Source organism: Strix aluco, chromosome Z (genome assembly GCF_031877795.1).
Source record: "Strix aluco isolate bStrAlu1 chromosome Z, bStrAlu1.hap1, whole genome shotgun sequence".
Taxonomy (NCBI): domain Eukaryota; kingdom Metazoa; phylum Chordata; class Aves; order Strigiformes; family Strigidae; genus Strix; species Strix aluco.
Window position 1 is genome coordinate 13254256 of NC_133971.1, and position 23206 is coordinate 13277461.

The 23206-nt window shown below is 40.5% G+C and overlaps 1 protein-coding gene across 11 annotated transcripts in view; it reads left to right on the forward strand.

Annotated features, from left to right (window-relative positions):
• Window positions 1-2163: 2163 nt before the first annotated feature.
• The window catches only part of ERBIN (erbb2 interacting protein), a 123102-nt gene continuing 102059 nt past the window's right edge, over window positions 2164-23206 (forward strand). For 3 of the 11 annotated variants that reach the window (XM_074811591.1, XM_074811592.1, XM_074811590.1), the window contains exons 1-2: window positions 2528-2794; window positions 17351-17433. The gene's annotated coding sequence lies outside the window, so the exon portion shown is untranslated. Of the gene's footprint in view, window positions 2194-2524; window positions 2795-7938; window positions 8025-17350; window positions 17434-23206 lie in introns of those variants that run through there. The other 8 variants (XM_074811582.1, XM_074811589.1, XM_074811586.1 and 5 more) reach the window with 6 other exon arrangements.

The window sequence follows — 23206 nt, forward strand, 5'->3', positions numbered from 1 at the left end:
GTGGCTTATCTGAGCAAGAAGAAATGGAAATGATCTAATGTTTGGGGAAATATATATACGTATATAATTTTACTTTTTAAAAACTCTGATGGTTATATTTAATTTAGTTTAATTATTTAAATCTACGCATAGTCCCCAAAGAGCACTCTGTGCTCGGTAAAGATGGAGAGAGGATTAATAGAAAAGTAAAGAAACAGTGAGTATTTTTACCCTAGTAGAAATTCATGCTTATTTTCTATATTTGGATACAAATTGGAGACTTGAAGGTACAACTCCCATACACAGACAAGAAGTTTTAAATAAAAAGCAGTATTGTTAATCATAGTGGACTTTTATAAATGTGATCAAGTGTGTGTTTTGTGGCTAAAGATTAAACCTTCTTCATCCAGGGAAATAGGATGAAGCAACTAATGATCCTGAACAGGAGATATCAACTGGAGTTACTTTCAGGGACTGGTGAGGGTTTAAAGGGCTTTTCAAGCCTAGTTGCATGCTAAAATCAGGGGCAGGTCATTACTAAACTGACATACCATTTTCCTTTGCTGTTCAATGGCTCATGTAAAATGGCATTTTTTAAGCATTTTGTCCATTTCTCAGTAAACAGATTATCATAATAAAACACGATCCCAGCTTAGATGGTAGCAGTCCCAGTTGAGAAGCCAGGAATTAAATGGGCATGAAAATAAAACTACCTCTGTCCTTAGATGTGGTCTCTGCAGAACACAATTAAGGAGCATAAGGTGAGCAGCATGTACAAATCCACCCTGCTGTCAGCTTTGTGCGCTGTTTTGTGGCTGAGCAGAACTCCAGGCTCCAGGACTGTTAAAATGGCATATTGCATTCACAATAGGTTATCAAATACCCATTTCAAACAATCAAGGAAATTAAACAGAAAAACATTTCCACCAGCATACTCTTGAGATCCAACACACACCAATAGCGAAGCTGTGTGACCTACAGTAAACCCAGTGGCTGCTTTTCAAACATATTACTACATGCCTATGTGATAATTAACAGCATTTTCAGTAACATCACATTGTACTGAGGGTGTTGAAATACTTGAAAACATAGCTGTATTCCAGGGTTTATGCGAGACAGTGTGACTACATATATGGCATTAATTGTTGTTTGCATCGAGGTTTAATATACCCAAACACCACGTTTGGGTGGAGGTTGTTAGTTTTTCCCCCCAGATGTGTTTGCTCCCCCAGACCCTGGTACCTGGAAGCTCAGGAGCGGGAGGTGCAATGGCGTGGCAGCTGCTGGCACGGCCGCCAGCGTGACAGCGAACGCCTGAAACGTGGTCAATCGTTCCAGCAGTTTGGACAGTACACGCGCAATTATTAAATTGGGAAGCCGAGCTGCCTGTGCCTCGTCATTTGGGATTCGATTCGCCTGGGCAACTGACGCGCCCCTGCAGAAGGCGAACTACGCCAAGACCGCGGGGAAAACCAGCGACTCCCGCGCGGGGACTGGGCCAGGAGGGGGCCCCGGCGCGGCCCGGCCCCATCCCCGTCCCCGGCGCGGGCCGCGCGCCCGGCACGGGCGAGAGGGGCCGCCCCAAGGCGGCGGGACGCGTCCCCTCCCCGGCGAACCGCTCCCAGCCCCCTGCGCGCCCCGGGCCGGCCCGGCCCCGCGCCAACGCCCCCCGCCCCCACCGCGCCCCATTCCTCCACAGCCCGCTCCCGCCCCCCGCCGAGAGCCATTGGCTGCGGCGGCCCGTCCCTCACGAGGTCTCTCGCTGGAGATTGGCTGCGCCGCGGCCTCCCGCGCTCAGTCCCGCACCGGTGCAGGGGGAAGGGAGACCAGCCAGGCCCGGCGGCGGCGACGCCCGCCCGCCCGTCCGTCCGTCCGTCCCCTCCCCTCCGTCACGGCCGGTGGGGGCGCGGCCGCCTCCCCCCCGGTCCCGGCCCGGCTCCCGCTCCGCCCTCGCCGCAGTGCCTCCCTCCCGCGGCTGGGCGGCGGGGCGCGGCGCCGGCAGCCGCAGGGACGCGGCGGCCTGCCCCCCGGTTAACGACACTACCCCCCGCCCCCCCCCCCCCCCAGTCTTGTGTCCCCCCCCTCCGGGGAATTTCCCTTCCCCACGGCTCCGCCGCCTTCCCGGGCTCCCCGCGGCCGAGGGGGGGCGGGCAGCGGGAGAAGGGGGAAGTGTGCGAAAGGAGGCGGGGAGAGAGGGCGGCGGCGGGCGGGCAGGTGAGCCGGGCGGCCATCCCGCTCCCCTCCTGCCCTTGGCGGCGGCGGCGTGGCGGCGGCGGGGGGGGCGGTGTGTGGGGCTGCGGCCGCGCTCGGGCAGCGCGGCCCCGGGTGAGGAGCTGGGGGCGGAACGGCGGCGCCCAGCGAGCCGCGGTGGTGGTGGGGGGTGTGTGTGTGCAGGCCGGCGGGCGAGGGGCGGCGGCGGGCTGGGCCGGGCCGCGCTGCCGAGGCCGGCTGGGTGGCGGGGGGCGCTGCGCTCTCGCCGCCGGGCGCCGTTTCTGCCGGGCGGTCGCGGCGGCGGGCGGGGCCGGCGCGGCCCGGGGCCGCCCGCGGGGCAGATCCCGGCGGCGAGGGCCGGGAGGAGCCCGGCTCCGCTGCCGCCCTCCCCCCGTGCACACGCACGTCGCACGCTCCGCGAACGCCCCCGTCCTCGTCGAAAGCTGTTGCATCTTTTTTTTTTCCCCTCCTCCCGCCTCGCGTCTCTTCTCCTCTGCCCCCTTCCCCCTTTACGAGAAGCAAACTCGATTGGATTTAATACATTTCCTTGGGGTCGGAAGAAACTCCTGCCTGCTGGATCTGGTTTAGACGCCCGACAGACAAGGTAAATTAAATGGAGAAGGCTTGGGGAGCAGCAGCAGCAACAACAACAACAGAAAAATCCTTCCTCTGCTGAAGGGGGTGGGGAAAAAGGAAGGAGTTCAAGCTTCATTTTGATATCCTGTTTTTGGCCTTTATTTTTCTGTGTTTTCCGCCTTGCACAGTTTAGCTGTCCTTTGTGTTTCTCTCTCTCTCGCCGAAATGCTGTTTATATGCACGTAGTCGCTGGTTTCATGGAGACTGAGGGAAGAGTCTGGGGAGACCGAAAGTTTTTAAGCTCCTCAGACACAGAAGTTTCTTTGTTCGGTCGGAGAAGGTATTGAACTGAAAGTGCTCGACTCCGCGACTCTGCTGCTTCAGCTCCTTCCCTTCCAAAACGATTGCTAACCCAGGCAGCATAATTAACTTCTCAGGAAATAAGAAAATCCTAGAGGAGGTAGTATCTTTTATTTAATCGAAAGATCTTGAGGCTTGGCTCTGCCTATATCTGCCGTTTCTTGTTTGTCTTTTCCCTTGTTTTCTGGAATATCGGTTAGTGTCTGGCCGGTCATCTTCAGGATAGCTGCTAAATTTCTTCATAAAACGTGCCCCCGTAGTCTTCTATAAATGCTGTCGCAGTTTTTCCCCTCGACTGCTGCTGCCACCTCTCTTCCTCCCCTCCGCCCCCTCTCTGTCCTCAAGATGACGAGTTGGACCGCATATTTTTCAGCTTGTATAGGAGAGGTCTGTATTGTATTTTGATCCTTGTAAAGTTTATCTAAGAACCTCCATTTAAAAAAAAGAAATAAAGTAGCTAGTGGTGTGACTTCTTAAAAGTATGTGCAGTTGAACCTCCGACTTAGGGTATCTGCCTTTGGTTTTGATGACCACTTTATCATTTTTTAGAGGAGTCCCGTTTGAAGCTGTTGGAGGGGAAACTTAATGCGAAGTTTTGGTATAAGGTTTTATACCGCTGGTGCTTGCTAAGTTATGCCAACTAACTAGTTGCATGTAGTGAAAGCAATATCGCTCACCAGAGATTCATTTCACATGCCTCAAAGAAGCAATTATCAGCTTGTTCTTTCTTGAAGGCAAGGAATTTCTTATATTGTGAATGCTTAAAATGAACCAGAAGCCCTATCTCTGTGCTAGCTTATTTAAATTTTTGTCAAACTTGAAAACACTATGTTGGTCAGATAGGATGTGTGTTCTTCAGTCTCTCAAGTGTCTGAGATGTGTTGGGTTTGTGAGGCTTGGACAAAGTAATTTCTATGCAAAATTTTTAACAGTCCTACATATGTAGTTCTTTAACAGCATCAAGTAATGTAGTGTTTGAGGAAAAAATTACTAATCCAAATCTATCTGATGCACCATGAGGAAAAATGTTAACATTTAACTGACCTGAAGTGGCTTCAGTGGTTGGTAACAAGTAAATGATTTGTCTTGCAATTTATAGACTTACCTTTCCAGGCAGCAGTAAGGGTTGTTCTTAGGTATCAGAAGGGGCTGAACAGAATAAATGACAGTGAACTTCAGTTTCCTTATACAGCTGATGGTTGGCAGAAAAGCAGTGAAGTCTAAATAGAGTAATCCTTTCACAAAGAATGATCACTTTCCAAAGCCGTGTTTCAGTCTCAATAATGACTTGAGATTCCTGGGGGGGCGTGGGGGGGTGGGGAATTGTAGCAATGCATGACAAATTTAGTTGTAAACCGCTATGTTCGTAATGGATGCAATTTTGTTTCTTTTCAGACCTTTTGTGTTTCTCATGATGCACTTGATATTTTTCAATGCCATGCAGAAGAATAGATCCTTGTAGTGGAGCCACAACTTTTTACGCTAGTGTTTTGTCACCATGGTAGCTATAGATAAGGCCCTTTTTAATGATGAAAGTGTAATTCAGTACTGCTTACAGCTAATGGTTGCATCATAGAATGCCATTCATATCATTCACATAGTTTAGGAGTTATGAAGGAGTGTATTTTTTCTCAAGATCAACCATCTCAACTAAAAATCAGTCTGACATTGATATTCATATGAGTAAAATGGTTTAAGTGTAGACATGGTAGCTCATGTTGCTTGAAACAGCACTTTCATAGCTATGTGTGATGGCTTGGGGAAATATTCTTTTGACCTGGCTGTTCCTTGCTCATGAATTAAATTAAGCTCAAGTAAACATCGGTCAGTTTAAGTAGGTACACTCGCAGTCAAAGTGCTAGAAGCTACAGCGTATGGCATGCTATGGAATATGATAATCATTAGGATGATAATCATATTAGTAAAAATATGAATAGATTTGTCTTACTAATAATCTGCCCAGTAGATAATATTTGGTGTAATTGTAGTGCTCTGTAGGGTATCTATTTGCACATCACATTCATGTAGAATTGATGAGGGGGCTCCATGGAGAAAGTAGTATTGATTGCAAGTTTGCATAGTGTATTAAGCTGGTGGTGTAAGAAAACAGTGTTATGATTTGTCCTCAGTGGAATTTGTTCAGTCTGCAGTCCCAGGCATGAAGAGCCATGCTTGGAACATCAAAGCTGAGGAAAGGCTTGCACATATGTAACATACATCATATGTAGCGTGTTAGCAGTAGGTTCTAGAAATACAAGGGGATGGAAGAAAATTCCTCAACTCTGCTTTCCCGTAGGGGTGTAATGAATCACTGGCTGTCTGCTTTGTTTTCTTGTTTTGTTTTTATCCCTTCTGCTCCCAAGTGAAAAGGAAAATCTTCTAGGGAAAATGTTACATAAAGATCAAATGGTTGATGTGTCATCTCTTCAGCAGATTCTCCCTGTGGAATAACCTGATCTGCTGAAGGAGGGTCTGACATTTACTCCACATGGAGGATTACAAATCTAACCTTTTCCAAATGAGTAACTAGCTGAGTTGATGGAAAAGCTACTCTTACAGATATGAAAATAGTAGACTGTATTCCTGTATGAGCTTGTTGATGGTGACAGTTGATATAGGCAGTTACATGCGAATTATCTGGAAAATTAAGATTTGGCTATTTTACCTTGTCATCTTTTGAGTAAGTGAAACAGTATGTCAGACAACACTTTTCACATCAGAATGAAAACATTGAAGGTAACACGTTTATCAGTTTGTGTAGTAAACAGTCCGTAGATAACTGACCCCCACCCCATATTTAGAAAGTGTAGTGTTTGTGGTAACCTGTTACACTGCTAGCTTAGTGTCTTTGGAACATCCGTGAAGTCCAATGCATACTTGTGAGGTATAGGTTATGCCTTCTACAACTTCTAAAAGTTTAACTGATTTTGAGAGTTTTGCTTAATGTTTTGAATGCATAGGGAGTATCTTAGTGTTGTGGGTAACTTGTGAACAGTTCTGTGGCTACTCTCATGGCAGACTCTGGTCCAGTTCTGGACAAGAAGTACTTGTACTTTTTTTTTGGTGGGATGGGGGCTTCTCAAAGCTTTAAGCATGGATTTCCCACTGTCCTTGTAGTTATCTTCATCTCTTGAGGAGCAGCTACAGTGTGCCACTGCAGTTTCCAACTGGTGGCATGCAGAGCCCACTGTATCAGCGCAGTTGGCATGCTTGTCTCCTGCTGAGTAAGTACAGGTAAAACTCAGCCTAAATAACACTGCCTAGTGTACTTTAGTAATAGTTAATTGTTAAGCAATTCTATTAAGTTTAAAAGGGGACAGGTGATAGAGAGTTGACTGCTCTAATGACAAGATGGGTGTGGGGTTTTTTGAAGGGTTTTTTGTTGTAAAAAGATTACTTGATTGAAATACAACCTTCATTTGTAATTAAGAATACAGTGTTCATGTATTGTGAGTAAAACCTTATAAATGTTAAGATTTGAAAGTAAGGATGCTGATTTAGGAGAGGTTTATAAATCTTCTGCCTAAGAAAAATGGAAAAAGTGAGTATTGCTATGCTGGAATTGGTGTATTTTTATCAGGTAGTAATCTTGGAATAATTATTTTTTTTACTGCTGCTCTCCTTCATTAGTTACCAGATCTTAAGATATTTGTTTCTCTGATGCTTAAATTTCAATATGGATACTTGGCTTATTACTCTGTTTAGTTTCATCTCTACTTCCTCTGAAGGTGATACAGAAGCATGATATTTCAACACTAAATTGCACCTTCCACCTTTAAAAATACATTATGACTTTGCATAATTGAGAAATAAAGCTAAACAAACCTCCTCATTTGGTCTAAATGAAACCAAACTGAAGTGTACTTACGTTGGAGAACATGAGCATTGTGACTAACTTCCCTAGGGTAGTCGAAAAGTAGGTAGTTCTTTCTGTATGTGGAACTAATTTGTAGAAACTTGATACTGAGCGATCATTATACATAGGAACAAAAAGTGATGATTAAGCAGAGTCTGAGGACAGTGTGTACGATCTTGGCTGCTGCAGCTGTCCTGGAAGTTGTAGTAATGTCAGAAGGTAATCAAACCTTTGGAGTGTCTTGTGTTCGAAGGCTCAGTCTTGTTAGGTAAGACAGTATGTGCTCCCTCTCTTCTATCCATTTCAGTAGACAATGAATGGGATGGCCATACTCTTCTATTTTTTGACATGGCCAGGAAAACATTAGGTAACAAGTATGCAACTGATGGAAGGCAGGGGAGTGCTTTGTGCTTTGTTCAGTATAGGTCGATTAGGCACAGGCTAAACCCTAAAGATTACTTATGTAGTAAGGACAACTTCTGTCCCTGTAAGAGCAAAGCTACCAGACATAAGGGAAGTGATTCCAAAATGCACAACTTTTTTCATAGTTTCTCAATTTCTGAATATCCCATATTACACACTTTCGCATCTTTTGTAAATAGAGCTATGGTCTCTCAAACTTTTGTTTCATGCTTTTGTATAATTGAATTCTGCAACCATAAGGCTATATTATATATGCAAAGTAAAACAACTGCTAAAAGCAACCGTTCTTTAAGATTCCCTTATTTAGATGCACATTGTGAGAATAGTAACTGGAAGAAACTGTAGATCAGTATCTTCAGAGTGATCAGTTTGGAATTCACTGGGTGCATGAGCTTCTTTTCCAAACAAAGAAGTCTTCTAAGCATGCTGAATTCTCCAAGTTTGTATAGTTCAATATGTACAGTGCTCTGCTTCATGTCTTGTAGACCCCATCATGAAGTTGGCTGGGTTGGAATGAACAGAGATACATAGACATGGTCTGACTGTTCTGGACTATCACAACTTCCAGTGGGAGAGACTGCAGCTGTTTGAATAGAACTTCCTTTCTAGGAACAAACAGGTAGGAAGGAAATACTTGTTTTAGAGTGTTGAATTTTGTGTTCTCTTGAACTTAAAACTGTACTTCTGAAGTACATGGTTGGGGTATAGTTGTCTTCCTGTGAGCTCCTAGTGCTCAGTGGCTGCTACTTGTGTCAGTTGTCTGGGGCTAACTTTAGGATTAGAAGAAGCTTTGAAGTGGTTCGAAGTGTTAGTAAAAGTTACAAATATTTAAAATGAAACACTTAAAATTTGTTTGGAATGGGTGGTATCTCCCTGTGAAGTGGCAAAGGCCTTATTCTCCTTGGTGTGGAAAACTCCAATGTTAGTAACTGAATTTAAAATATTTGAAGTTTTGTTAGTATGTTAAAGGTAGCTGCAGAAAGATGGTCTTGGTATCTGAAAAGTTTCATGTTCTTCCTTAGTTCTCTGTCCTATAATATGGGGTCTAAGTTTAGTATAGTAGCAGAAATCATTTTCTCAGCCTTCTTTGCTCTCCTTGTCCTTCAAGTTTTTCAGTACATATCTTCAAAAACTTCCAAGCTTCCTAAGAAGGAGAGGAGAGGGCACAGATTCCTCAACCTACATCAGTATATCTGAACAAACATCTGAAATGCAGTGCCAGATGCCTGTGAATGTCAGTCACAGGTTCAGTCATCCAATATGACTATGGATGTCATCTTAAGTTTTTGGATGGTGGAAAGTATTTCCAGGCTTGTCTGGAAGACTTCTGGTAGGCTGCTAACAAACTTTGAGAACTGCTGCTTTTTTTCCCCACATGTGACTAGTTGTCCTGGCATTACTGTCCCTCGGGGCAGAAATGATAGTTTAGAAGATCAACCCAATTGTCAACAGTTTGATCAGATCACTGCAGCTCTTATGTCTTTACTTACAGGTAACCGTGAGGATAGGATGGAGGTTTATATTTGAAACTGGATATCGGAGAACTCTTAAATAATGGTACTAATGCAAATTATAGGTTTTTTCCTCTGTGGGAATGTTACGCTTAATAATCTATACATGCTTATGCATGATTGTGGTTAAACAAACGAAGAAACTTGGCTGCAGAAGTATTTACAAGGTTGAGGCCTGTATTTTCAATAAAAGTGTGGCAGCATAGCAGTCTAAATATTTCATGACTTAAACGGTCTGTAAATACTCACTTTCCATGCTCATGCTACAGAGTACAATATGCAGGTGTTGAATTTACTTAGTTTCCACTTTGGCCTGTGAGGTAGGTATACTGAAGGAGGAGATGAACATGCAGGCAGAAGGTTGCTGTGCACTGATATGTTGCTGCTGATACGTTTGCTTGTTGTGGCAATCAGTCTGTGGTGATCTGGAGTCTCAGCTTGGGAGTTAGCTCCTTTTAGGAGAACATAGTCATTTTGGGTTACTTCTGGTCACATAGTCATGTGATGTTCACCCTGGAGCTGCAGGTCATTTGATTTCCGAGGTGCTATGTATTTTTGGGAGGTTGGCAGTAAAGTTAATCACTGAGGGAGAAAATTCAAAAGTTCGTATCTTCATGATTCATAGCTGCCCCACCTTTATACCATTTATTTCAGTTGTACGTTAGTACAAACTTATACAGGGCGATTTATTCTAAGTAACGAATTCTTTAGTAGGTCTCCTTCTGGGAGGAATTACAGGCAGAGAGAATCAATCATAGAGTGTTAGAAAATAAGAGAACAAACCTAGAATTTTACTTTAAGGTTGCTTTTGTTGGTTCACATATGGGTGTTGGGAAACTATTAAAAACAAGGTAACACTTCAGTTAAGGACTCAACACCAAGTAGGAAGAGAAGAAAAAGATGGTTAAACCTGTGCATTTCCATTCTTTCTGGGAATGTGACAGGAAGGGGAAATCAATTGAAACTCTGAATTTGGCAAGCCATCTGGCTCTGATTCTCATGACTAAGATCAGAAACGTTGATACAGGGGAGGGAGAAACTATCAGAGCTTTACTGTTTTACTATAGTATTGTTTAGTATGTCTTATTTGGACACATTTTTTTTTTTCTGAACAGTGTTTTGGGAGGGAGGGAGCTTTCTGTGCCTGTTGGAAAACCCTGTTCTTGCAGTGCATTTTTCTTAATCTAGACATTAATGCTTTGGGTTCAGTACCAGAGATTTCATCTAAATAAATGAAATTATAGACCATACAAGCACCAGAAAAGCAAGATAGACTTAGAATAGACTTTGAGAATAATTTACTCTTCTGCTTGCATTTATCTGGGTGAGCTCCTCTATTTTTTTCAAGAAACACTTATTTTTTTCTTGCTTTACTGAAGCAAAGCAGAAGAAGTGCTGAGGATCATGGCATTCTTGTATGCTTTTTGTAATGCTGCTCTTACTTGAGAAAGACAGTGGAGCTGGCAAACATTTCTGTGGGATTTTCCTGTGGGAAATCTGTGGGATCTGTGGCAGAGGTATTGTCAAGATTTCAAATGTCCTGTGGTCTTTCATGACATTAGTGTTACTGAATTGGTTTTGCAGCAGCAGCCTGTGACTTGTCAAGGGAAAGGTTATGGCCCTGTCAATGGATCAGGTTAAAAGAAAGCATTCTGGAATGGGAGAGAAACATGTCTTTAATTGATACTTTTTTCTTGTCCTCTTTCTTCTCCCTCTGCAGAAACCAACTGATCAAGAACCAACAAATTGTTCTTTAAACTTTTAAAAAAGGTACTTGCTTTCTCTCCATTTGTCCCAGATGAAGTGTGTGCCTGCTGATTTCCACTGAACTCAAATATGTATTTCCTCATTTTAGATCCATAGATCACCCATCATTCCATTTGTGTTAAATCTTGACAAAGTTTTACATTTCAGCCTCAGAGTATGAAATACCTACAGAGGAAAAACCTTCAATCAAAATCAGAATGTTACTTATTTTCCCCAAACCTGTGTTAATTTGTTTTTAATCTTTGAAAAATCTGAAGGTAAGTATGCACTGGACAATTCAAATCTTTTGAAATCACAGTTATGAAATTTTTTTAAATTCCTCCATTGTGGTATTCAGTTCTGTTTTCCTGTTTGGAGAACAAGAAACTGACATGTTAATAGCAAATCAGCATGGCATTGTCCCACTTTTTACTTCAGTAGTGTCAAAGTAGTGTTGTACCTTTTTTTTTCCTTGCTAGAAAGCACAAGATGTCAGAAGTTAAGTAACGCTTTAAGCTGAGTTATTATTAAATAACCTTTGAATTCAGTTTTGAAGCTATAATTTGCAGTGTGATAAAGGAAGAATCTTAGTTCTACGTAAACCTCCTGTCAGGTGAAAAACTTGCTTTTGACTTTAGATAGTGAATTACTACCTATGTTGATAACAGCACTTTAAGAGAAACTGTACTTCAATATAATTGTCTAAATTCCAAGTAATTTTAATTATTTAATTTTTATTATAAGCAGTATGCTGTCATTCTTCCCTATCTAAAGAGGGAGAAATACTGTGGAAACCATTCAAGAATAGCCTTCTGTTAATTTTGTTGTAACAGTTGCTTATCTGATCTCCAAAATGCCTGATGTAGTAAAATAAAAATAACAGCTCTTCTTTTCTCTTTAATCACCATCTATTGGCTTAGAGCAACACAACAAGTAAGTACAGAGAAAAACACTTTAGTGCAAAAAAATATTAGCGTAAACATTTCATTACTGTGTTGGAAGTGAAAAGACATTGTAACTTTGCAAAAATCGAATGCATGTTGTGAGAGCAAAACCATGTAAATAGAGGACAGGAATAACGGTGCTTAGCCACATGGGAGATGTGAAGAGTCTTGTAGTTAGAACCACAGTTCGTGCAAAGAAGAATAATTCTTGTGCTTCACAATTGTGAGCAACTGATTGGAATGGATCAGGATTTTTGTATCAGTTGTAAAATTAATGTAGAAGAAAACAACAGAGGTATAGTTCAGGGATTCATTTATTTACCCAGGACAGTAACTCTTAAAACTACTGAGAATATTGAGCTAATATATGTTGTAATTATTGTCTAAACTAGAGGGAGAAGATGCTTAGAATCTGGAAAATGCTCATTTTTTAAGAAATACTTTTGCTCTGTATAGAAGTAGTGACTACTCCTTAGCAGTGAAAAAGGTGTATTAAAGTAAAACTCTTTTAAAAGCTGAATTGTAAATGGAAGCTTACTGGTTTTAGTACTGTATTTTATACTAAACAAATGTAAAGGCAAAAACCAAACCAACTCCTTAAGGTGAATAAGACTTACAAGACAGACAGAAGCGTTCTTTAAGGGGAAGTATTGTAAAGCAAAATGGAAGTCCAGTTGTATGTGCTCTTTAAGTAGTGACTTTCATTAGGGCACTGCATAGTGTTTTAAGTGTCAGGGTGCATCTTTATGTGCATTTTTTGGTGGGATGAATGTTTTTGAAATCTAACAGTCTCCAAATGAGGAATGAACACAGATATCCACATACACTCCTCCTTATTTGAACTCTGATCTATGAATGTGTTCCCTCTTGTGTTACTGTTACAACAGACTGAATTGTGTAACCTGTCTAGGTTGGGTGCAGCAGTTTTTCTGGGCAGTTTATCCACCTTACTAGCTAGAGGTTTTGAGTGTGGTTCCTCCTCCCATGTACCCAACCTCTGCTTGCTTTGTATCTCAAAGTCTCATATTGTTTTGGGCCAGCTGTGTTCTTCTGACCTCTGTTGTTTGATCCATCCTAGTTTTAGCTAGGAATTCTGGCAATTACTTTTTTGGGGGGAGTGCATATAAAGCAGGGCATCAGGGGCTGTTTTTAATATGTGGACCACACAATTTAGAAAGCAAAATAACTAAGTAACCAGAAATAGTTTATTTTTTCTCCCCCTTTCTGTTTTCATTGGGCTAACTGTTACGTGTTGCAGATTGGCTGAATTTATCTGTAGGCAACTAGATGGAGAGTCTGGTTGATAGATGAGAACTTTTCTTGTATATTGAAATACTGCATATTTACAGCAGTGCAGCTTGCTTGTTTAAAAACCTTTGGTATTTGCTGCAGATGGCTGCATAGTCTAAGGAGTGGCTTCCTGGCTGCATTGTACATGAAGTGCCAAACACGATGAGAGCAGTTTTGTTCTGGAATGCCAAAATACATTGAATCCGTTCAGGAAGCAACATATGTCAAATGAATAAAAATATCACACTCATGTGAAACAGAATGTGGTAGTTTAAGTTTTTCAAATCTGGTTTCTTTCCTGAATTAAGGGGTTAAAAAGGACTCTTGTATTGAGGATAGCATTAAATACCAACTGCTGGTTTACACTTCCAGTATTTTCACTACCATTTGTTTCCTCATACCTTATTTTTTCTCTTGATTAATATATGCCATAGATGGAAACTGAAACAAGAAGGCTATCAATAGGGGTGATGTACAGGAAAGAGATTATTATGTTTTCCTCCATGGATATCTATGCCTGTGCACTGTATACAGGTTTTTGGTGGGGTTTTTTGTTTGTTTTTGGTGTGGGGGTTGTGGGTGTTGGGTGCTGGATTTTCTTTCTTTTTTTTTTTTTCTTTTTAAGGCTGGTATCTTATGTGTTTCTTTACATCCCCATGAGAGCTGTATGTAATTGCTAGATACTGCAGCTAGAAAGCCAGGGTTGATGAATATAAAAATGAGCAGTGAAAGATGTTGCTCTGACCAAACTCTAATTCCAGCAAGTTTTTGAGACAGTAGTGGGAACATTACAACTAATAGCTCCAAATATTGCAGGATGTTATTATGATAAAGAAGCAAGCCCAGGGCAGAGTGAGTTTTGTTGCATATTACTTCCTTGTTTGCAGAGGAGGTGGTATTCACTTTGATTTGTCCCAGTTGGAAGGCAAAGATACTAAAAATTGCACTGACAGAAAAATACATGTCTATCTAGAAGCTGTAATTCCATCTGATCAGTTTCTAACTAATATTTTGCATAGATTTTTCTTATCTGAAATAATTTGAAAGCCTTGATTTTATAGCTCTCTTAAACCCAGAGGAATGAAGTATGTATCTTTATGGCAGTTCTGCTTGTCCTTCCTGAGTGTTGTGTTTCTCTTGTTTGTTTTTTCTCTTCCATCACTATAATTAGGCATACAGTTAAAAATTAACTTCAGTGAATTATCTTACATAAGGTCTTTATTGTTGTTCTGTGTTGTGTAAGAAGTGATAGGTCCCTGAAAGAGCACAGAGGGAGAGCAAATGTTTTTGTAGCTGTAGAAGGCATGGGTTTATTTAAATTAAACATTTAATAATAAAGTAGTTTCATCTGAAGCCTGTCTGTTGCAGAGGCCATAATTACTATCATTTCTATGCTCTTTCTAGTGACATTAAGGGCTCGGTTGTGAAGCGGAGTTGGAAGCTTGGTATGTTCCTGTCTCCTGGATTGACAGAAGAGATGCTGCTGTTTCTTTTTCTGTTTTAAATTCTACCCTTCCAGCTCCCTGAAAACTTTAGCTGTCCTATGGTAATGATAACACCAACTGAGGATGTGCTCATCTGCTGAGAGATGAGGCACACAGTCCAAAACAACAGAGTGCTTGTTTGGGAGTAGATCCACATCAACTGGGTTCTCATGTGCTTTTGTATTTGTTTTGACAGTCCAGCTGTCTTCCCTGATAGTGATGTATGTTAGTTTGTCTGGTTTCAGCCTTCTTTGAGATACTCATGAGAGAATCTATAGAAAACATGTTCAGGTATACAAGAGCTTTCCTCCTTCTCAGCCTTCGTTCTTCTGTGAAGTGTGGTTTTTCTCTTCATTCTAGTTACCAAATTTTGTGTTTCATGAATGAATAGTGGTCCTGCTAGCCAAAGGGAGGCCTGACCTGCTCAACCACAATTCATTCCAGTGTTTCTACTAGTCTCCCAGGTATCGGTGGCTACAGCACTGTTCTGTAGCTATTGAATTGTAGAAGTACCAGAAATAGTAGTGCAAAGAAATGTTCTTTTAGGTCTATGTTTTCCTTCTGTCCTTTTGTGTTTCTGAAATGTACTTTTGGTACACCATAGCAAGTGTCTATGGGTGTCCCCCTCCTCTCCCCACCTTAGACATATCTGTTATTTCTCTAGAGTCTGGCCTGGTTTGCTGACATTTTCAGTGTGAAATACCAGGTTAAAACTTATTCCCCATTCAGTCCTCATCAAAACTAGTAACAGGAATTCATTTTCAAATGAACTTGGAAATCAGTTCACACATCTGTGTTCAGGTTGGACTTGCTACTACCATAGTGTTAACACAGTTCTACAAACCCTTAATACAAGGTTGAGTTTTGCTGTTCAGAACCTGTAAATGGTGGCAAATTGCGGTATGTTTGCAACAGTTATAGGACATTGTCTTTTCTCACTGTTTGACCAACTTAAACTCTCATCAAAGCCCTTGCCATTTCTGGTTTTAATAGACAAGTAAGGCTATGCAGTCTACTAACTTTTTTCCCCTCTTTGGAGTTCATTCCAAATTTTCTGCTGACATCTTTCTATGCTGTTGATAGCATTGTAGAGACAAGTTCATGGATTTACACAGTATCTTCCTTGTTACCTCTCCATTAAACGGTTGTCTTGCTTTCTTTTTTTTCAAGTACTTTGCAACTTAATTCTGCTCTCTGTGATTTAATTAACCATGACATAAAATTGATGCGACTTTCGAAAGTAGATTGGCTGTTATGATTTGTTTCATTCTTTCTTGCGTTTTCTTCTTGAACATGTCCCTTCTCCCTAGGCTCTCCAAGACATTGATAATGTTGATTTGGGAGCAGACCAGAGACAGCATCTTGGAAGAATTTTTTTTAATTAAAAAAAAAAAAAGCTGTCTGCATTTCTTCCTGTCAGTATTTACTGTTAAGTGTGTTTTTCAGGTGTGTGGTATGTTGATTAGTTTATTAATAGAAGAGGCAGTAGAAGAGGAATTTGGGTGAGAAGCTTGTGTGCAGAGAGACTTGCTTTATATCCAAACACCTAATGGTTAACAGAAATTATCTCATTACATGGACTTCATATGGGAGAAATCATCTTTCCTGTTAAGATTGGAAGTAGAATGCATTCAGCTCTAATAGGTATCATCTGCTATAAAGTGGCAGCTTCTGATGCTATAGGAAGCTTCACGTGCATCTTGTGTATCTTCAGGTACTTTTTAAGAGCACTGGGACAGATGAAAGATGCATCTGGATCAGTGGCACTGTTGTGTTTCAAGTCTCAATTTCTCTTTTTACAGATCTTTTCAGTATTCAGGGTTTGTATTACAGGTTGATATTCACTGAATATTTTTCTACAATTTAAAAAAAATCTTAATATTACAATTAGCCCCAGCTGAACAATTGAAACTCTTTGATCATGAGCACTTCTTGACCAGGCACCTTCTTGTATTGATTGCTTTGGAATTTAAGAGGGGTTTTTCTTTGATTAAATGAAAGTAAGCGCAAGTAAATTTTTAACTTACCATGTTGGGGATGATGGTCTGTTTTGTATACTTTAGTCTCATTCTCTCAAGTCTTTCATAAATGTAAAGCATTGCTTTGTAGGCAAGTAATTGGGTTTTTGTGTTTTTTTTTTTTTTTTTTTTGCAAAAACATGCGCAGCACTTGCAGAGCAAGGGCGTCTTGCAGTTAAGAAGACCACATCCTGTAAATATTTCTTTCAGTTCTGAACTCAGAGTGTACAACATGAACTGCTGACATAGTCACTGTCTGGACCATAACTATTTACTGACCTGACTGAATGTCTTTGCTTCTTCTTGGTTGCCTGGAGATATTTAGCATGGTTGATTTCTCTTTTTTACATTATTCTCCCCTGCTCCCTCCCCAAACTTCTTGTCTTCACTGGTTGATTCTTTTAGGAAAAAAAACCTACTAAAGCTATGAATCCAAGGCAGACTAAATTATAAAATGTGATCCACATGAATGGATTTTGCTACCAGCATGTGCTGTTATGCAAGCATATTTTAATGCTTACATGTTTTTGATACATCCTTTTCATACTAAGAGTATGTAAATACCAGTAATAATGAAGCTATCACCTTTACTTTAAAGGAGTCTTAATTTATAAAGCCTGTGACTGAATGTATAATTGTGGGAATACAACGGAAGATTGGCGAGGAGGATTGTAAACATGCTCAAGTGACTTGCAACTGGAGTGTCAAAAACCACATATATCACACCAATTGTTGTTTAGCTTTGTCTGCTTCATGGGTAGAATGCCTGCGCTTAAATAACACAGGCCTATGAGAGACTCAGAGGCACCTATCTGAACATCCTTGAGATTCCTTGCCCTGCTGTGGGACGGATCAAAGTACAGTGGAAAACTATGTTTGTGAAAATCCCTGGTATATAAAGGTGATAGCAGCAGGTTCAGGATCTTTTCTTTCTTCTTCTTTTTCCAACTAGCAAGGACCGAGCTCTGTGGTTCCTGTGTCCCTGATTGAATGCCTTTGCCCTGATGCTGCTGCGGAGATCCCCCGGGTCGTGAGGTAATGAGAATAAATTTACTTGTTGTATTTCATCTGTGGTTGTTCCTGTGTCCTGCCTGTTCTGGCTCACACATCAGTCTTATGTCCTCATGTCAGAGGAGATGCAGCAGTGCACTTCCTCTTTCCTTCGTGAGTGGGTCCTTTGCTTCATATGTGAAGACTTGGTATGGAAGGTCAGTGAGTTAATGAGTGAGCTGATCTGATTAGAGGAGATTTCCCCCTGATATCTTGCAGAGTTAGGCTTTTTGGGTCAGTTACTGATTGGACTCATGGTGTGGTTATGCAAACCTTAGATTTAACACAAGACAGGTGTGAGGGGAAAGCAGGGCTTACTCTTTCTTTAGCATTCTTTAGTTTGAATTAAGCACAAATGGAATTCACTTGCCTTTTGAGTTTCCGTTCCTGGTTTGGAGTAGTCTTTCACTTGATCACAGTGAATGTAAATGTTGCTCTTCATCATCACTGATTTGATCCTCAATAATCCTTCCATAAAAGTCAGAAGTGCCATTAAAAACGGGTATTTACCCAGTTGTATCTCTTCTGGGGCAGATTTAAAGTGTACCACCTGCTCTCTTTCCTGCTTTTTTGCCAGATGCAGGTTGACTTCTAGACTTTGGACAGTAGGCTGGGAATTTCATGTCTCTGTAAAATGGTTCATAATTACTTCAAGGATGGGAAATACCTAACCATGGTAAGAACTGAGACTGGAAGAGGAGAAGCAGCGATGAAGTCCTTTTTTCCTGAAAGCTATCTTGCAGAGCACTTGCTTTTGAGACTTTTGTACCTAGTCTTTTTAGCTCCTTAGGGATTTCTGGTGGCTTTATATTTTTCATTGTCTGAAGGAATGTCTTGATTGAAATGTGTAGGTCAACAGTATTTGAATGTGAGATGCTCTGCTTTCAAATCAGACCTCAAGGCTAGTGTCAATGAAGAACTGACAGGTGATGGGCAGTATGATTAGTAAATAAGTTCATATATTATGTATTATCACTGGTAGAATGATGGACCCAGAAATGTTTGTCACTGATAGTGTGGGATGCCATTACTGTATTTTACTTTTTCATCTCAGACAATGTAGAACCACTTTCATTCATGGAGGGATTAGGAGTGGAACATACTTCAGGAGGCAGAGGGTGGAAGAATAGAAGGTATTTAGCTTCATCATTCTAAAATCTGGGATATTTGCCACCTGTATGTGAAGGTGCTATGTGACTGTAGTGTGGGGCCATATATGATAGTCTTACTTGGCTGTCCTGCACTCATGAAGTGCAGGTGACAAAGCTTCTGATATTTCTCTCCCAGAAGGGGCAAGCCCATACAGTAGGGAGGAGGTGGCATTGGTGGGCATGAGGTAAACAGAAACAGATTTTTTCTGTGCTGGTACCAGTTTTTTAAGACTCTTTGATACTGTGCTTATCTCTGCTTCTCTGAAGAGACTAGAGTGGAGTGATGTTTTTAGTCAAACATCAGTTAGTGAATCAGTTAGTGAATTTTTGTTCCCTTTCTAGTAGAAGGGGGCAAAAGTGTCCCAGTTCCTATTGTCTTAGATAAAATTTGTTTCTTGATATATGAGTTAAACTGTTGTTCCCTGCAGTGCATTTCTTAGAGCCGCTACATGGCGTGCACTTTTTCCTTCTTCAGTCACACCTGTGTTACTAACAACTGCTTCTCCAAGAGAGCTAGGTGGACATTGCCTGCCTACTAGAATAGTAACCTGTCAAATGGATAGTTTTGAAAACATGCTTAAGCAGATAAGCCATTTCTCATGCCAGTAGTTGTGTCTTTGTATGTCCTGCTCTTTAATCTGCAAAATAACTGTGTATCTTCTTGTTGATTATTAACATATTTCATGTAACACATCAGAGGAAGTAGTGATTGATGGAAGAGAACTTCTTTTCTTAGGGTGCAAGGATGGAAACAAAGCTCAGCAGAAAACATTAAGTCCCAAATTATTTTGAATGTTATATTTGAGAAGATAACTTATCTGTTAGTTTTTCTTTCAAATTATGCAGTACAAGGATTAACCTCCTAAGGATTTGGAGATAGTGAATGCTATCCCTAAGGTAGTTCTCAAATGGTGATCTGCATAGTTGAGAGGAACTACTTGATGATACTAAATTCTCTGGGACTGAAATTTTGTCTTATGAAACCAGAATTCAGTTTCATAAGATAAAATGTGGTGCAGTCTTTCTTGTTTCCTTCTTCACCCTCCAGAATCAAAATATACTAGGATTTTTCTTTAAAAATGCATCCACAGTCTAGTTAGGAATTAAAAAATGAAGTGTCTGTTGACCTTGTAAATGAGCCCGAAACAATTGTACATTTTTTTTCATGTTTCCTTCATGGACTACTTCATTTGTGAGAGTTTATGTGTAATAAGAATCTAGAGCATGGTAAATTAGAATCAACTCTGAACCTGAGGCTGTGTGTTTCTTTTGTTGGCATAACTTCATGTTTGTATTCATCCCTCCCCCTCCAAGTGAGTATGTGATTGAAATATTGTGAACTGCACTCATGTTTTCTGTTTTTAAAGTTATCTTTGTTCTGGATTTTTCCCACTTAAAACGTGAAGTAGATTTTTTTTTAATGCTGTAGTCTTGTCTCTTGGGGAAGAGTCAGAGAGACTTTTAAGGGACTGGAGTCTAGTTTCAGTCCATCTGTCATGTCTTAAAACACTGGACAGAAAAGGTTCATGAAGGATAACTGGATATTTTTACATTTATTTATTCTACTGTGTGATTTGAATACAAGTTGGACACTGCTTTTTAGGTATATGTGTATATATTTATATCTGTGTATCTTGAAATAAGAGGGGAAAATGGGTATTTTAAGATCCAAAATAGAATTGGCTGTCCCTCTGCTAAGATCATACATTTTTTGGTATCAGTCCTGATACTTAGGTATGAACTGTGAGTCTTGCATATTGAAATTATAGCCAGTAGTGAAGCTGAACCTAGTACACTGCTGAAGAGGGTTCCCTTCCTCCCCTCCCCTCAAGTCATTAATCTGGAGAAGAATTTAGGATCTGGTGCCAAATGTACGTGTTTAGGTTGTGTAAAAACCTGTCCAGCTACTCAAGGGCAAGTACTTAACTCACAAAGTACCTGCAAGTTGATGCCCTCTCCTGTCAGCTAGCTTACAACAATCTGAGTTTCTATATAACCAAATTATCTATTAACACTTTGAAGGATAATAGTCAAGTATGTTTAAGCACTTCTTACTGATTTTTTTAAAAGTGGAATAAATATGTGTCAAACAACTTCTTGTAATACAGGCTAAGTAATTTGTGTGTTATCTGTAATTATATGCATCCTCTGTCCCACTTAATGGAAAAAAATCAGATGCACAAAGTATTTAGTTGCTTTCAGACAGTAATTGTGGAGAACATTTGTTCTGTTCACACCCAGTTGTGTTAATGTAGCTGCTAAATTATCAATTTTGTATGTGTATTCCTAGTAATTATGTTCATGAATTCATAAGTTCACATTTTTCCCTTTAGACTATGGATTCAGCTAAACTATGCTTAAAAGAAATCTAAATATCCTTTTTTACATTGTCATGGTAGATGAAGAAAACAGAAAGGGAAGGATCATGTAGTAATAAGTGATTTTTCTTTCTGTTCCTTGTGAAAGCAAAATGCTAGGTTTTATACATAGATCTACTGATGTAGTAGAACTAACAAGTATCTCAAATAGTCTTTCTGACCCTGTTAAAACTCAGTGGAATATTTCTAATGAATTTTGCTGTTTTAAGTGATTGTTTCCATTGCTCACTGCTATCAGTAGTTGTACCTATATTGCACCTAAGATATGATGATGCTTCTTGGCTTAATGTGGAATGTGTAGTGAAATACATTATGATGTTCCATCTGGCATCTTCCTCCAGTAAGTCTAGTTAAAGTGATAGATGGCCTTGGATTATAATGTAATAGTACTAGTGATTTAAGCATGGATTCTAGGATACGTTGTCTGAAGTGCTTGATAGCAGTACTAACCTCACCTTTTTTGCAATAGCTAAACAAAATTTCATGTAGCTAGACAGACCCTGATTTTTCATGTTATAGAGCTATTGAAAAAAAGGAACAACAGTAACAGAGGACTAGAAATAGTACAATGAAAAAATTTTCTTCTGTTTTGTAATTCACAACTCTATTTGAAATGCAGCATGATTTTCACAAGTGTGGCAGAGGAGTAAAGTCAAAGTTGATTGTTCTCATAATTGTCTTTGCACGCACAAAAGTACTTGTTCTCTGTCAGATGTTGTCTGCATGGGATGATTTTGTGCATTCAACAGCACAAATCTATCTAGTTCTGAAAAGTCCTGATTGTTCTTAACTCTTCTGAAATGAGTTTATAACTCAAATGTAGTATGGGTGCTTTTTCATATAGTGACCTGCCCATCAGGGGTTTGAGTTGGAATGGGTTCTTGGTGTTAATTGGGCAGCATGTGTTTTAATTAAAAATTAGGTGTGTGTGATAATGAAAAAGCTAGAAGTATATTGTAGCCTTAGTTCTACTTAATTTCTAAGTTATCATGTGTTGGGGGAAACTTGTACTGGGGGAAGAAATGCCAGAGCAAAAGATCTGTCTTCTAAAGATGTGTACAATGCTTATTTTCCTACTCCTCCCCAACCCTTAACTTCTGGGTTCTAGCTTAACACTGAGCACTTGTAGCATGTATGCCAGGGTAGTCAATTTTCTCATTAAAGAAAAAAGAGTTCTTGAATTTTTGACTTAGTAACAAGAAGGTGGCTAACGGTCATGGGAAATATGTTTCAGTCACTGCTGGAGTTAAACTGATGTCTCTTTTGAACTTCTGCAACAACATCTTATTCGTCAGTAGGGGGAGAGAACAGAGGATGGAGGAGTGTTCCAGTCCTCTTATACCGTCCTTAGATAATCATCTTTTATGTAATGATCTGTACAATTGTCCATTGTTTATATAGCCCTACAGTTACTGTATTCTTTTTCTTGCTACCAGGGATATAGTGGAAGGGTTAATGATTGAAGCACTAATGAAGGGTATCACAGAATTCAAGACTTGATAGAGGTAGTCACAAACTTGAAGATGCAATGTGAAGGAGTCAGCATGTTCAACAGTCCACTGTCTATAAGGATGTCACTTAGATCTTGAATTGAACTGAAAGATTAATCTTCTGTGGAATATTGTGAGACAAGGGAGAAGGAAATTATTACTCTCTTAGTTAAGAGCCAAGAAAGCTGTTTCAGCCTTTACATCATAGACCAGCAGTTCCTAAATGGCATGTGTATGAAGGGAGTTGCTGGCCAGATATAAACTTGATTTAACCCGATGTTCACAGAATCACAGAATCGTCTAGGTTGGAAAAGACCTTGAAGATCATCTAGTCCAACCATTAAGCTAACATTGACAGTTCCCAACTACACCATATCCCTAAGCGCTATGTCAGCCCAACTCTTAAACACCTCCAGGAATGGGGACTCCACCACCTCCCTGGGCAGCCCATTCCAACGCCTAACAACCCGTTCTGTAAAGAAATGCTTCCTAATATCCAGTCTAAACCTTCCCTGGTGCAATTTGAGGCCATTACCTCTTGTCCTATCGCTTATTACTTGGTTAAAGAGGCTCATCCCCAGTTCTCTGCAACCTCCTTTCAGGTAGTTGTAGAGGGCGATGAGGTCTCCCCTCAGCCTCCTCTTCTCCAGACTAAACAACCCTAGTTCCCTCAGCTGCTCCTCGTATGACATGTTAGTACTTTCAGTTGTGCAAAAATTTTGGCTGTAGGTGGGAAACC